Source organism: Aptenodytes patagonicus, chromosome 3, assembly GCF_965638725.1.
Source record: "Aptenodytes patagonicus chromosome 3, bAptPat1.pri.cur, whole genome shotgun sequence".
In the NCBI taxonomy this organism is placed as follows: domain Eukaryota; kingdom Metazoa; phylum Chordata; class Aves; order Sphenisciformes; family Spheniscidae; genus Aptenodytes; species Aptenodytes patagonicus.
This window is the reverse complement of record NC_134951.1, coordinates 71,117,698-71,128,657: the sequence shown is the minus strand read 5'-3', so window position 1 is coordinate 71,128,657 and position 10,960 is coordinate 71,117,698.

Genomic DNA, 10,960 nt, shown 5'->3' with positions numbered 1-10,960 from the left:
TCCTTTCTTTAGAATCCTAGTTCATTTTCCATCCAGATCTTGATGCAAGGTAAATGATCCCTCACTCTCCTTTCAAATGACAGTATTTGAAAAGTCACGTTAGAATTACACCTGTTAAACTTCTCTCTATTTAGCGTGTCTAGCGCTACATTTCTATTGTGATTTTCCTTTTAAGTCTATGATAAAGTTCTTGCAGTTCTTGTCTTTTTCTCCTGGTTAATTGTACAGCTTTATTGTTGTATTGCCTGTGTTTTAGCTTATATTTGCAGTTATATTTGCAGTGATAAATGGCTTATATAATACAGAGGAATAGAAGTTCCAAACTGTATAAACTAAACAGTTAGGCATGCGTTCTTATTACTCTCAATCTTTTTCGAGCAAACATATTTATAGATTTTTAACTTCTAAACCTGTCAAGACTTAGATCCTTCCTGCAACCTAACCAGGCCTAACTGATTCCATGCTGGAAGAATAAACAAAAGATGTAAAGAAGCAAATTGCTATCTTCTTATGGGGTTTAAGGAGCTGAGTGCTTTGTAGTTTCTAGGGGAAAAAAGGGTCTTGAATCATGTATATGGTGAAGGAAATCCAATGAGGAAGCTTTTAGAACTTCAGTATGTAGATGTATTAAAAAAAAAAAAAACACAAAAACAAAACACCCAAGGGTTTCTGGGGTTGAATAAACTTGGACCCAGAAAGTTTTGGGGTTTTTTTAAATGCATATAATCCTGGAACTTACATGTTTTTAAAATACATATATATATATATATATATATATATCTATCTATCTTCCAGACGGGACAAAAGTAAATACTAACTATAAAAATATCAAGACATTTTGAGATAGTTAACATTTACACTTACAGATTTTAAATGTTTTCGCTGACTTTCATTCAGGTGTGAAATATTATTGGTGAGTGGAGCTCAGAATGAAACATTGTGTTAAGAATATCTTATTTTTTTTAAAGGCTGGAAGCATTTGAGAATAAAAGGTTAAGGAGATCTGTTTAAATAGATACATGTTTTGCTGATAGATTTGGTATGGTGAGAACATCAGCTCTGACTGTATTTGGAATATTATATGTTAATTTAACATTTCTTTCCATAGCTAGTAAGTTCACTTTTTGCTGGTGTCTAGCATAGGGACTATATTCTGCTCAGGTCCTGCTTGAGCAGCAAAATAGGGCTTGAATGACAGACTTCTTGTTGCAGCAGCAAATTTTATCTTGATGGGCTTTCACTGCTAAGGGTTGAGCTGGTGCTTCACTTTTTGCTTTCAGTCTGAGTTGAAAGTATCTTGTCTGCTGGAGGAAGAGCATGGTAGAATAATTACCTAAAGGACACTTACTTGAACTGCATTTCTTATTTGCTAGCTTGCAAGTTCACTTGTTTGTGTTTTGTGATGTAAACAGTTGCTCTTGGGTAGTTACTGTAACTTTGAACAGGCTTATAAATACCACTTTCATTAACACAAATGCAGAAGCTAAAGAGTAATATTTGACAGAAAGGTGAGAGAGATCTCTAAAGCAAGGTAAGAAAATTTGAACAATGCAAACAAAGTGTTTATGTTAAATGGGAAGGGAGGTGTGGAAACTGAAAATGCAGCTTCCTATTAAAATAAAACAATAGCACTTCATTTTTTTTAATTGAAAATCACACTATTTGGTGTTTTGGTTTTTGTTCAAGCATCAGATTTTTTTTTTAATTTTATTATGGTCTTCAAAGAAAGCTGTGTAATATGACCATAGTGTACCACAAAAGCAAATAAGCCTAAATGCTGTCACATATTTAGATACTTTTAGAAATTGTGGGATAAGCTAATTCTGGAGGATTTTTTTTTTTTTTTAACGTGGGGGTTGGCAGCACAAGGAAGATGACCCTGAGTTAGTCAGTATAGATAGGGATTATAATGAATTTCTTAGCCTGTTACCAATGCATAAGTCCCCTTTCCTTCTCTCCGGTACAACAGTTAACCTAGGGAGAATAATTGTCCAGTGCACTAAAGGAGGAAATAACCAACAATCAATAGAGAGAATGGATGTGGCCTCAAGAAAGAAAACTGTGTTGAAAGAAAATAGAGACTGCTTCAGGGAATTTCACCGTTTTACCTGAGAGAACCCAGATTGAGTGGATTTGACTTTGTAGCTAAACTGCCAGTGTTGTTTCATAAAAAAGTAGGCATCTGAATCCATTTGGAATGAAGAATGGTAGAGTGTTTTTGTTTGTTTAGAAATTTACTGTGCTTACAGTCATAGTTTGGTTTTTGTTTTATGTAGCACAGTGCTGAGAGCTAGATGGCTAGTGTGATGTGCTGTACAAAAACTTCTCCAAGTGCTGTTGTACATTAAGAAATCCTATTTTGCAGTCTTTCCAGAATTGTAGGGTGTATTCAAAAGTGTATCTTCTGATTATTTTTTTTTTTTAATGTGGCATAACAACAGATTTTACCGTTTTTTCTCACTCAAGTTAACTCTGTAGGGCCACCTCAAGTATGCAAGAACAAACTAGCGAACATGTATTTTATGCATTAACAGGATTGTTTACTGTGAATTGGAGATAATGGTATTTCATGGTGTCATTAAAATGACTTATTTTAACTTAGTTGGCGTCGTCACCATAAAAGTGTCCAATTTCTGTCAGCCCCTAGGTTGAGCTTGCAAAAGTAGGGCTCTAAAAACCATATATATATATATAAAAAAAATCAATAAGTCTTTAATCATATAAACCAACACAGGCTGAGAGGTATATTTGCTCTTCCAACCGGGCAGTAGGCCATTGAAGAAAACAGTAGGCTTTTGTAATAAATCTTTTTGCAGTTCCCAGTTCCACAGCAGATTCTGATCCTTTTCCCACGCTGACTCGTTGATTATCCCACAAATGACCCCATTAAAGCTGGTGGTGGTTACTGTGAAATGAGGCATTACTCAGTATGTCAGAATTGGGTGTCCATGTTTGTTTTGCAATTCAGACTTCGGCAAGGCTTACTTTTATGTGCTATACAAAATTAAGGATTCAATAAATTGGTGAAGTTCATACTGATGGAAGAACAAATTATTCCTAAACTCAGTCATTATCTTTGGTCTTATGACTTAATAACTAATAAGAAATTTAAAAAATAGGGTCTCTGATAGAAATATGATGTGGAGCTTTTTTTTTTAATTTGGAATAGAAGCAATATTTTACCCATCTTTGTTTCATATAAAAAGATTTTCATGACTGAAGACTTAACAATTTGAAGACAGACCAGTAAGGGGAGCTCTTACCAATATTTTAAACTGCTTTTTAAAAAATTACTGCAGCATGGTCAATGATGGGTCAGAGACTTAATGTGCTTTGGAACATTAGTATTGTTCTCACTGGATAAGCCTTCAGCTGGAGATGAACATTGAACTTCAAAGGATCCTTCTAGAAAGATATTTGCAGTAGGAGATTTTTGGAATGTAGTATCTTTAGCTCTGAAATTTCTTAGATGTTTAGTTATCCAATGTTTTCTTTCTATGCTTAGGTGCACAATCCTATTACATTAAAGTGATGTACCTGAAATTTGGTCTTTGTCTCTTTTGATCTCTTGTCAAACAAACAAAAAACCCACAACACCTACCAGTTAAGTTTTAATATTGAGGGGGAAAAAAACCCTAATACCTTGGATATTAGTGGTTCTATTTTTCATATAGACAGAAAAAGTAATTTTCTCTCCTCTGATTGTGTAGCAATAATAAGCAGATTAACTGCAGAATAGAAACTGACTATAAAATTGCTGTCCAGTGAACAAATTTAAAAAGTGAAAATTTTAGAGTATTATTGTTAGCTTTTAGCTTTTTGTGCTTGAGCAATTCTAGGTGTTAGTAACAACAACAAATATAAGGTTCCTGGAAGAAATCTCATTTTCAAATTAACATTTTTCTTTTACCAAAAGAAAAGCAGACTCATAATACCCGTGTAGGAATGTGCTCGAACATGCCAAAGAAAACCCACCCAACACCAAAACTGACAGGTGATTGATTAACCATAAAATTAGCCCCTCAGGAAAGAAACAGCAAGCAAAATTTCTGGATGACCATAGATTGAAGGAGTTGGCTGTCAGAGCTATACAGTTGTTCACTTTTCTATTACAGAAAAGGTGGATCCAGTCATAAATTAAAGGACGTGCAGAACGATGGGTACACTTGCAGCTGTGAAGAGATCACTTGCAGATAAAGTATTGCACATTTCTGCAATGTTGGCATGGCTGATATACTGTCAGTAGTGACAGGTAAACATACTAAGCAAACCTCTATAATCTGTCAGCATTTTGTGTGTTGTGTTCCTGATGATTTGAAGCTAGAAGGGTGAGATACGAGGACAAAAGACAAAGAAAGTAGGAAAGAGAGGGAAGAATATTTTAGGCTAGTAACTAGCATTTCCCGTTAATTCTGAAATTCAACAAGATCACAAGGAGCATAAGAACAAAATTAAAAGAGAGATTGCACTCTGATTTTAATTTTGTGTCAAAAATGTACTTGCAATTAACTAGAACTTAATTGGTTTACAGAAGGTCCTGTATTTATCATCAGACCCAACATATCACGAGGACTGGGAGAGCAAGTTTTCTTAATGTTATGCCTATTACTCTACCTCGCTTCTGTCCTGGATGGGACCGCTTTTCCATGTGGAATGGTAGTGTAGTTTTGCTTCCTTTTAATCTCTGGATTCTCCTACACTGGCAACTTTGTTGAGTGTAAAATGTGTTTTGCATGTGTGGGGTATGTATATCATTAGATATATAGGTATTCCAGAAGCTAGAGATTCAGCCGCGATGAGTAACCCTGGAATAATGATAGCCTTCTGTATCATCAACCAGCTTGAAATTAAGATACAAAAGAAAAATCTCTCTTCAGCTGTAATATGAAACATGCTCCCTGCATTTGATTTTGCTTTTGGTCTAAACTGAGACTAATTATATCTGTTAATTTTGGGAAAGTTATAAAGTCAGTGTAAAATTGAAGAAAAAAGAGGCCTGCTTTCTTAAGGAGTATTTGAAATCATAGAATCATAGAATCATTGAGGTTGGAAAAGACCTCTAAGATCATCGAGTCCAACCGTCAACCCAACACCACCATGCCCACTAAACCATGTCCTTAAGCGCCTCATCTACTCGTCTTTTAAATACCTCCAGGGATGGGGACTCAACCACTTCCCTGGGCAGCCTGTTCCAATGTTTCACCACTCTTTCAGTAAAGAAATTTTTCCTAATATCCAATCTAAACCTCCCCTGGCGCAACTTGAGGCCATTTCCTCTCGTCCTATCGCTTGTTACTTGGGAGAAGAGACCGACACCCGCCTCGCTACAACCTCCTTTCAGGTAGTTGTAGAGAGCGATGAGGTCTCCCCTCAGCCTCCTTTTCTCCAGGCTAAACAACCCCAGTTCCCTCAGCCGCTCCTCATAAGACTTGTTCTCCAGACCCCTCACCAGCCTCGTTGCCCTTCTCTGGACACGCTCTAACACCTCGACGTCCTTCTTGTAGTGAGGGGCCCAAAACTGAACACAGTATTCGAGGTGCGGCCTCACCAGTGCCGAGTACAGGGGCACGATCACTTCCCTACTCCTGCTGGCCACACTATTTCTGATACAGGCCAGGATGCCATTGGCCTTCTTGGCCATCTGGGCACACTGCCGGCTCATGTTCAGCCGGCTGTCGACCAACACCCCCAGGTCCTTTTCCGCCAGGCAGCTTTCCAGCCACTCTTCCCCAAGCCTGTAGCGCTGCATGGGGTTGTTGTGGCCAAAGTGCAGGACCCGGCACTTGGCCTTGTTGAACCTCATACAATTGGTCTGGGCCCATCGATCCAGCCTGTATTGTCAGTGGATATTGTCAAACACAGCCATGGTGAGGACAGCGTGATAAGAGGACTGTGACAGCTTTTTGCTGCTGGCCAGGTTGCCATTCGGGCAAAGGCACCTGCAAACAGCATTTGAGAGGAGCAGGAGAGTAGGGATGAGGAGTGGGCAAAGCTAAGCATCTGAACAAATCTGTCAGGAGGACCAGGGAACCTGAAGTCTTGGAACTAGTAAATGTTTCCCCTTTTGGCTTCGAGTAGCTTTTTTAAAAAGCCATTTCTGCCTGTTAGCCTGCTGTGTGACAGCAGGAGCCAGAAGGAGCTGTAGGGAGTGGGAAGGAGGGATTCTGAGGGTGTATGTATTTCAAAAGGTGGTTCCTAAAGTTGTTTGCTACAAGTGTGAAAAACTAGACCAAGCTGAAACTGCCTTTTCAATATGCAGCTCATTTCTTTTTTTAAATGTACTACAAAATAAAAGGAACTGTGAAGGTGCTGGGAAGAACTTTCATTGTTCAAATTGCTAACTACAAGAAGCAACAGGCTACACCTCTCAATTTGAAACAGTGAAGAAGGCTTTCATGTAGTGCATTTTTTCATTATCGTCATAGTTACATGAAGATCATAACCAAAACAAGTCATAGAAACAAAGAGAGAAGATGATATAAATGGCCTAAGTTTAAGACTAGCGATCAGACATTGGCAACGCTTCATCCTTGCTCAATCTTGAGACTAATCGCTTGTGCCAATATTTTAGTTTCTACTAGTCAGGAGGCTTGCCTTGGGACATCTGGGGCAGAGTCATAAGTTGGATATGCTGGAAACTTGTCACTCTTGGGTCGAGAGAATGTCGAAGTCTGGATTTTTCAGTCTCAAAAGCTGCTACACTCAAACATGACAGGTACTTTTGTCCTTTGTCCTAGCACCCAGTATGTAATGATGACAGTCATGCACATTTGTAATGTCTGTGATGACATGAAGTAATGTGATAATGAAGTGTCATGTACAATTAAAAGGGTGATGTACAGATTTAATTTTCTTCTCTTTTAAAAGTACAAAAATAAAAATACATATGAGAATAACTTGTGTGTGCACCAGCAAGTATTGGATGCAATTCATTCTAGGTATGATCTCTGCTGCAAAGTGATTGATCTTTTTTAATGAAGCAGCCATTTAAATATATGTAAATTGTGTAACAAGTGTTGAGAACGTAGACAAAATGCCAAGTCATTAGTTCCAATTTCTTCCAGATGTTGGTAAGAAAATCATTAAAAAGTAATAAATATACAAAGCAAATATTAGCAAAGCAGTTAAGGGTTTGTTCACGCAAATGTGAACTTACGGCCAAGTGCAGTGAACTTACTGCTCGGAGTTGTTCTGCTAGCTTTCAAGACCTGATCATATGTGATACTAAGCACTACATTTGACAGTAATGTCTTTACTTCCGCCTTACTACTAGAGCTGTGAAAATTAGTTTTCTCTGAGAAGGGAAGTTGTTAACAACATTATTTTGGTGAGACTATCTCACCACTTAAAGAATAGTTCACCTTTAAGTTAACTAGTATGATCTAGTAGGGAAGTGAAAAGTCTGACATTGCTCTATGTTCTCAAGTGGGTAGCTTTCCTTTGCCTTAATGTAGATTTCCCCATCTGTAAAATGGGGATAAGAGTACTTTTTTTTTCTGCTACTCTTACAGAGCAAGACTGCGGCCTTGCTTTGTATTCTAGCTATACAAAATGCACATCTGTTCCTATTAAAATATAAGTATTCTCTAGTAAAAGTAAATGTTAGGGTACTTCATACCATACATAGGAAAATATGCATTCAGTTGTAGATCTTACTATGGTAGTGTGTTAGCTTGCATGCATGCATGTTAAATATTGTCAATCAAAGATCCTCAGGTCTTCATAGCATCACATCCTGGCCTAACCACAATTCTGAGTGACAGGTTAGGAATACTCTGTGTGTGTCTATACATTTGTATATATATAAATACACACACACAAAAATAACTCTGTGTGTGTGTATATATGTATATGCAGTGTGTGTATATAATCACTGCAGCTACAGTATGCTTACCTCATGGGAGAAAGATACCCTTCCTTGCCCAACAATATTTCTTACAATTTAGGGAGGAAAGGGATGCTTTTGCAGTCCTTGCACTGAGTAACATCACTGTAAGCCTCAAGCAGGTGGTGGGGTTCTCAAGGGGGAACAAACATAGGAAATTGGGGTGCTAGTAAGGATAACCAGACCTTTCACATCTGGAATTTATTTTGTGTCCTTCTAAAACTGGGATTAAAATGATCGGTGAGACCCCTAATCAGGAATTCATGAAAGTAAGTTTGGTTTTTTTTTTTTCTTTGTACATAGAGCTGCTTTTTATCATTGTATTATACTTTGCTAAAACTAAAAAATGCAAAAACCAATCAGTATATTCATCATATTCTTGCAGTGTATTTTCCTACTGTTAAATCTAGATTGAAATGACTTTTTCAGTGGAGTAAAAGGACTTAAATATTTGATCATGTTCCTTTATAGGACTACCCACAGCAAATGCAGCTGTCATGCTGTAATTATGTTATTTTTTTAAGAATTAACATTTGATTTTGCAGCAATCTCTGTATTTGTTGTATTTTCTACTGTGGAGGGTGATAGTACAGAGGATACTTATTTGGGACTCTGCTGATAAACTGTTGTTAGAATTCTGGTGCTTGAAACGAATCTTTTGATGGCTTTTCTCTTATGTTTTCATATTTTTCAAGAACTCTCTTTATTTTTGTGTTTGAATGTTGTCTCTGTTGAATTTTGCAAAAAAAGGATTGCTTAAGCTTTGCTGTACTGTCCTGTTACTTGAACTGCTCATGAGACCACACTTTGAAATGGTAAGAGATTTTGAAGAATATATATATATGGCATGGGTCTCTGTAGATCTAAGATGAAAAAGATATAAATTTATATCTCAGCCATTAAAGCACTTGTCTGAAAAGCCTAGGGACCTTGGAAGTATTTCCACCAGCTGCTATTTATTTTAATATTCTGATGTGGGCTTTGCTGAGAAAGTTATATTAATTGCTTTTTTATATTGTAGACATATTCAAAGGTCTCACTTTGAACTAGGGTTTCATAATTCTACACTTCTTAAAAAATGCATAAGAAGGGGGCCTAACCTGGTGTAGCAAATGAAATAGGCAAAAATTGACTGTGTTTGTTTAATAGAGTAACATATAGATAGAATGATGTCTGTTTCTCCTGGCCCTTCTCTGTACCCGTTTCAAGTTTCATTTATCATTCTTCAATGTAATTGATCACAACTGTATGCAGAATTCTGGGTGAAGTCTTCCCAGTAACAGTGCAATACCATTTATATTCCAGATCTCTCTCGGAAACCCTGGGAGTATTAGCCTCTTTCATGATCTCCTCAGATTGATGCCTTATGGATATTCTGTTGCTGACTGGCAGATACAGATCGTTCTCCTCCTTTCTTTTCAGTTGATGCCTTCAGTTTAAAATGAACATTTGTAAGTCCTTCAGTTCATGATTTTGAACTCTGTACTATCATATTTCATTCCTTTTTTTTTTATTAGTCTGCTTCTGTGGGTCATCCATTCTTTTCTGAATGATATATATATCTTCTCATTCTAGGCTGTATTGTTGATTCTCAAGTTTGTGTCATCAGCAAATTTTATTAGCATACTCATGTTTTTGTTCTAAGGTCGACTAACAAAAATATTAAAAAGGTCAGTATCATGACTGATTGTTCAGGGACTCCATTTTTAGTATCTCTTCAGTCTAACTGTTTTCTTTGGAGCACCATCCGCTGCCATCCTTATTAGTTCCCATCCCTTGCCATCTGTACTAATCCTCATCTCTTCAGTTTAATTAATATCTCGTGTGGCACCATTTGAAATACTAAGTAAAGTTTAAAAAAAAATATACACATGAATATATTTCCCTTGTTTAGCACATCAGTTATCTGACGAAGAAAAAATGCAAAAGTTGCATTTCTATTCAACTTAGTGTATATTGTCCCATTTTCCCATTTACCAAAGTGTCTTTGTTCTTATCTGCAAAATGTTTTTCAAATCCTTACGTGCCATTCACACCAGATGGATGACTGAGCTTGCCCTTATTATTCCCTTTCTTGAATACAGGTACAATGTCTTCTCTTATATATGCTACAGTTGGCAGACTTAATTTAAAAAAAAAATTGTTGCTGCTTTTAATGTGTAGTTCTTTCAGTATCCTGGGATGATACCTTGTTTTCCCTGTTCATGTTACATTAAGCTCCTTGAAGAAGGGGGGGGGGGAATGTATGTGGAAGGTAAGAGCTGCTTCCACAACAAAAATGAGGCAGGAGGAAGCTGGAGTGAACAGCCAGTTGACTGGAGGGTTTGGTTAATCATCAGTCAGCCTGGCTATTCTCCTCAGCAACTGAGGAAATCCTTGCTTTTTTGGGGAATCTGCCCAGGCAAGCTGACTTGTTTCTCTTTCTCTGATGTGTTCCTCTGTGGTGGAGGAAAACTGCAAGTTTAGGTACATCAAAAGAATATGCCTTTTGGAATCAGCTGAGTGTATAAAGCAAACAAAAATGAGTTAAGTTTGCATGTGGAAAAAGTATGAGTGAATAGATTTGCATGTGAAAGAAGTGAGCAAGTTTGCATGTGAAACTCTCCAATGCATTAAAAATGGGACAGTCATTCATGCTGGAAATCCAGATAGAGGTGAACGAGGAAGATAGAATAACGGAGGCATCTACAAGAACAGTTTTCCCATTGTGACACAAGACACTTAAGTACCTATTCTAGTTTAGGTCTTGTGAGGTAGTATTCCGCAAGGTGAAATGTTCATGTTCTTTTTTTACAACACCTAAAGACAATTTGCAATTTTTTCTGTTTCTTTTAATTTCGGGTATTTTGGTATTTCTCAGCTTCCCTTTCTTTCCTGAAGGACTGAGAAACTGGAGTGAAATAATCATAGAATCATAGAATAGTTTGGGTTGGAAAGGACCTCTAAAGGTCATCTAGTCCAACCCCCCTGCCGTGGGCAGGGACATCTTCAACTACATCAGGTTGCTCAGAGCCCCGGCCAACCTGACCTTGAATGTTTCCAGGGATGGGGCATCCACCACCTCTCTGGGCAACC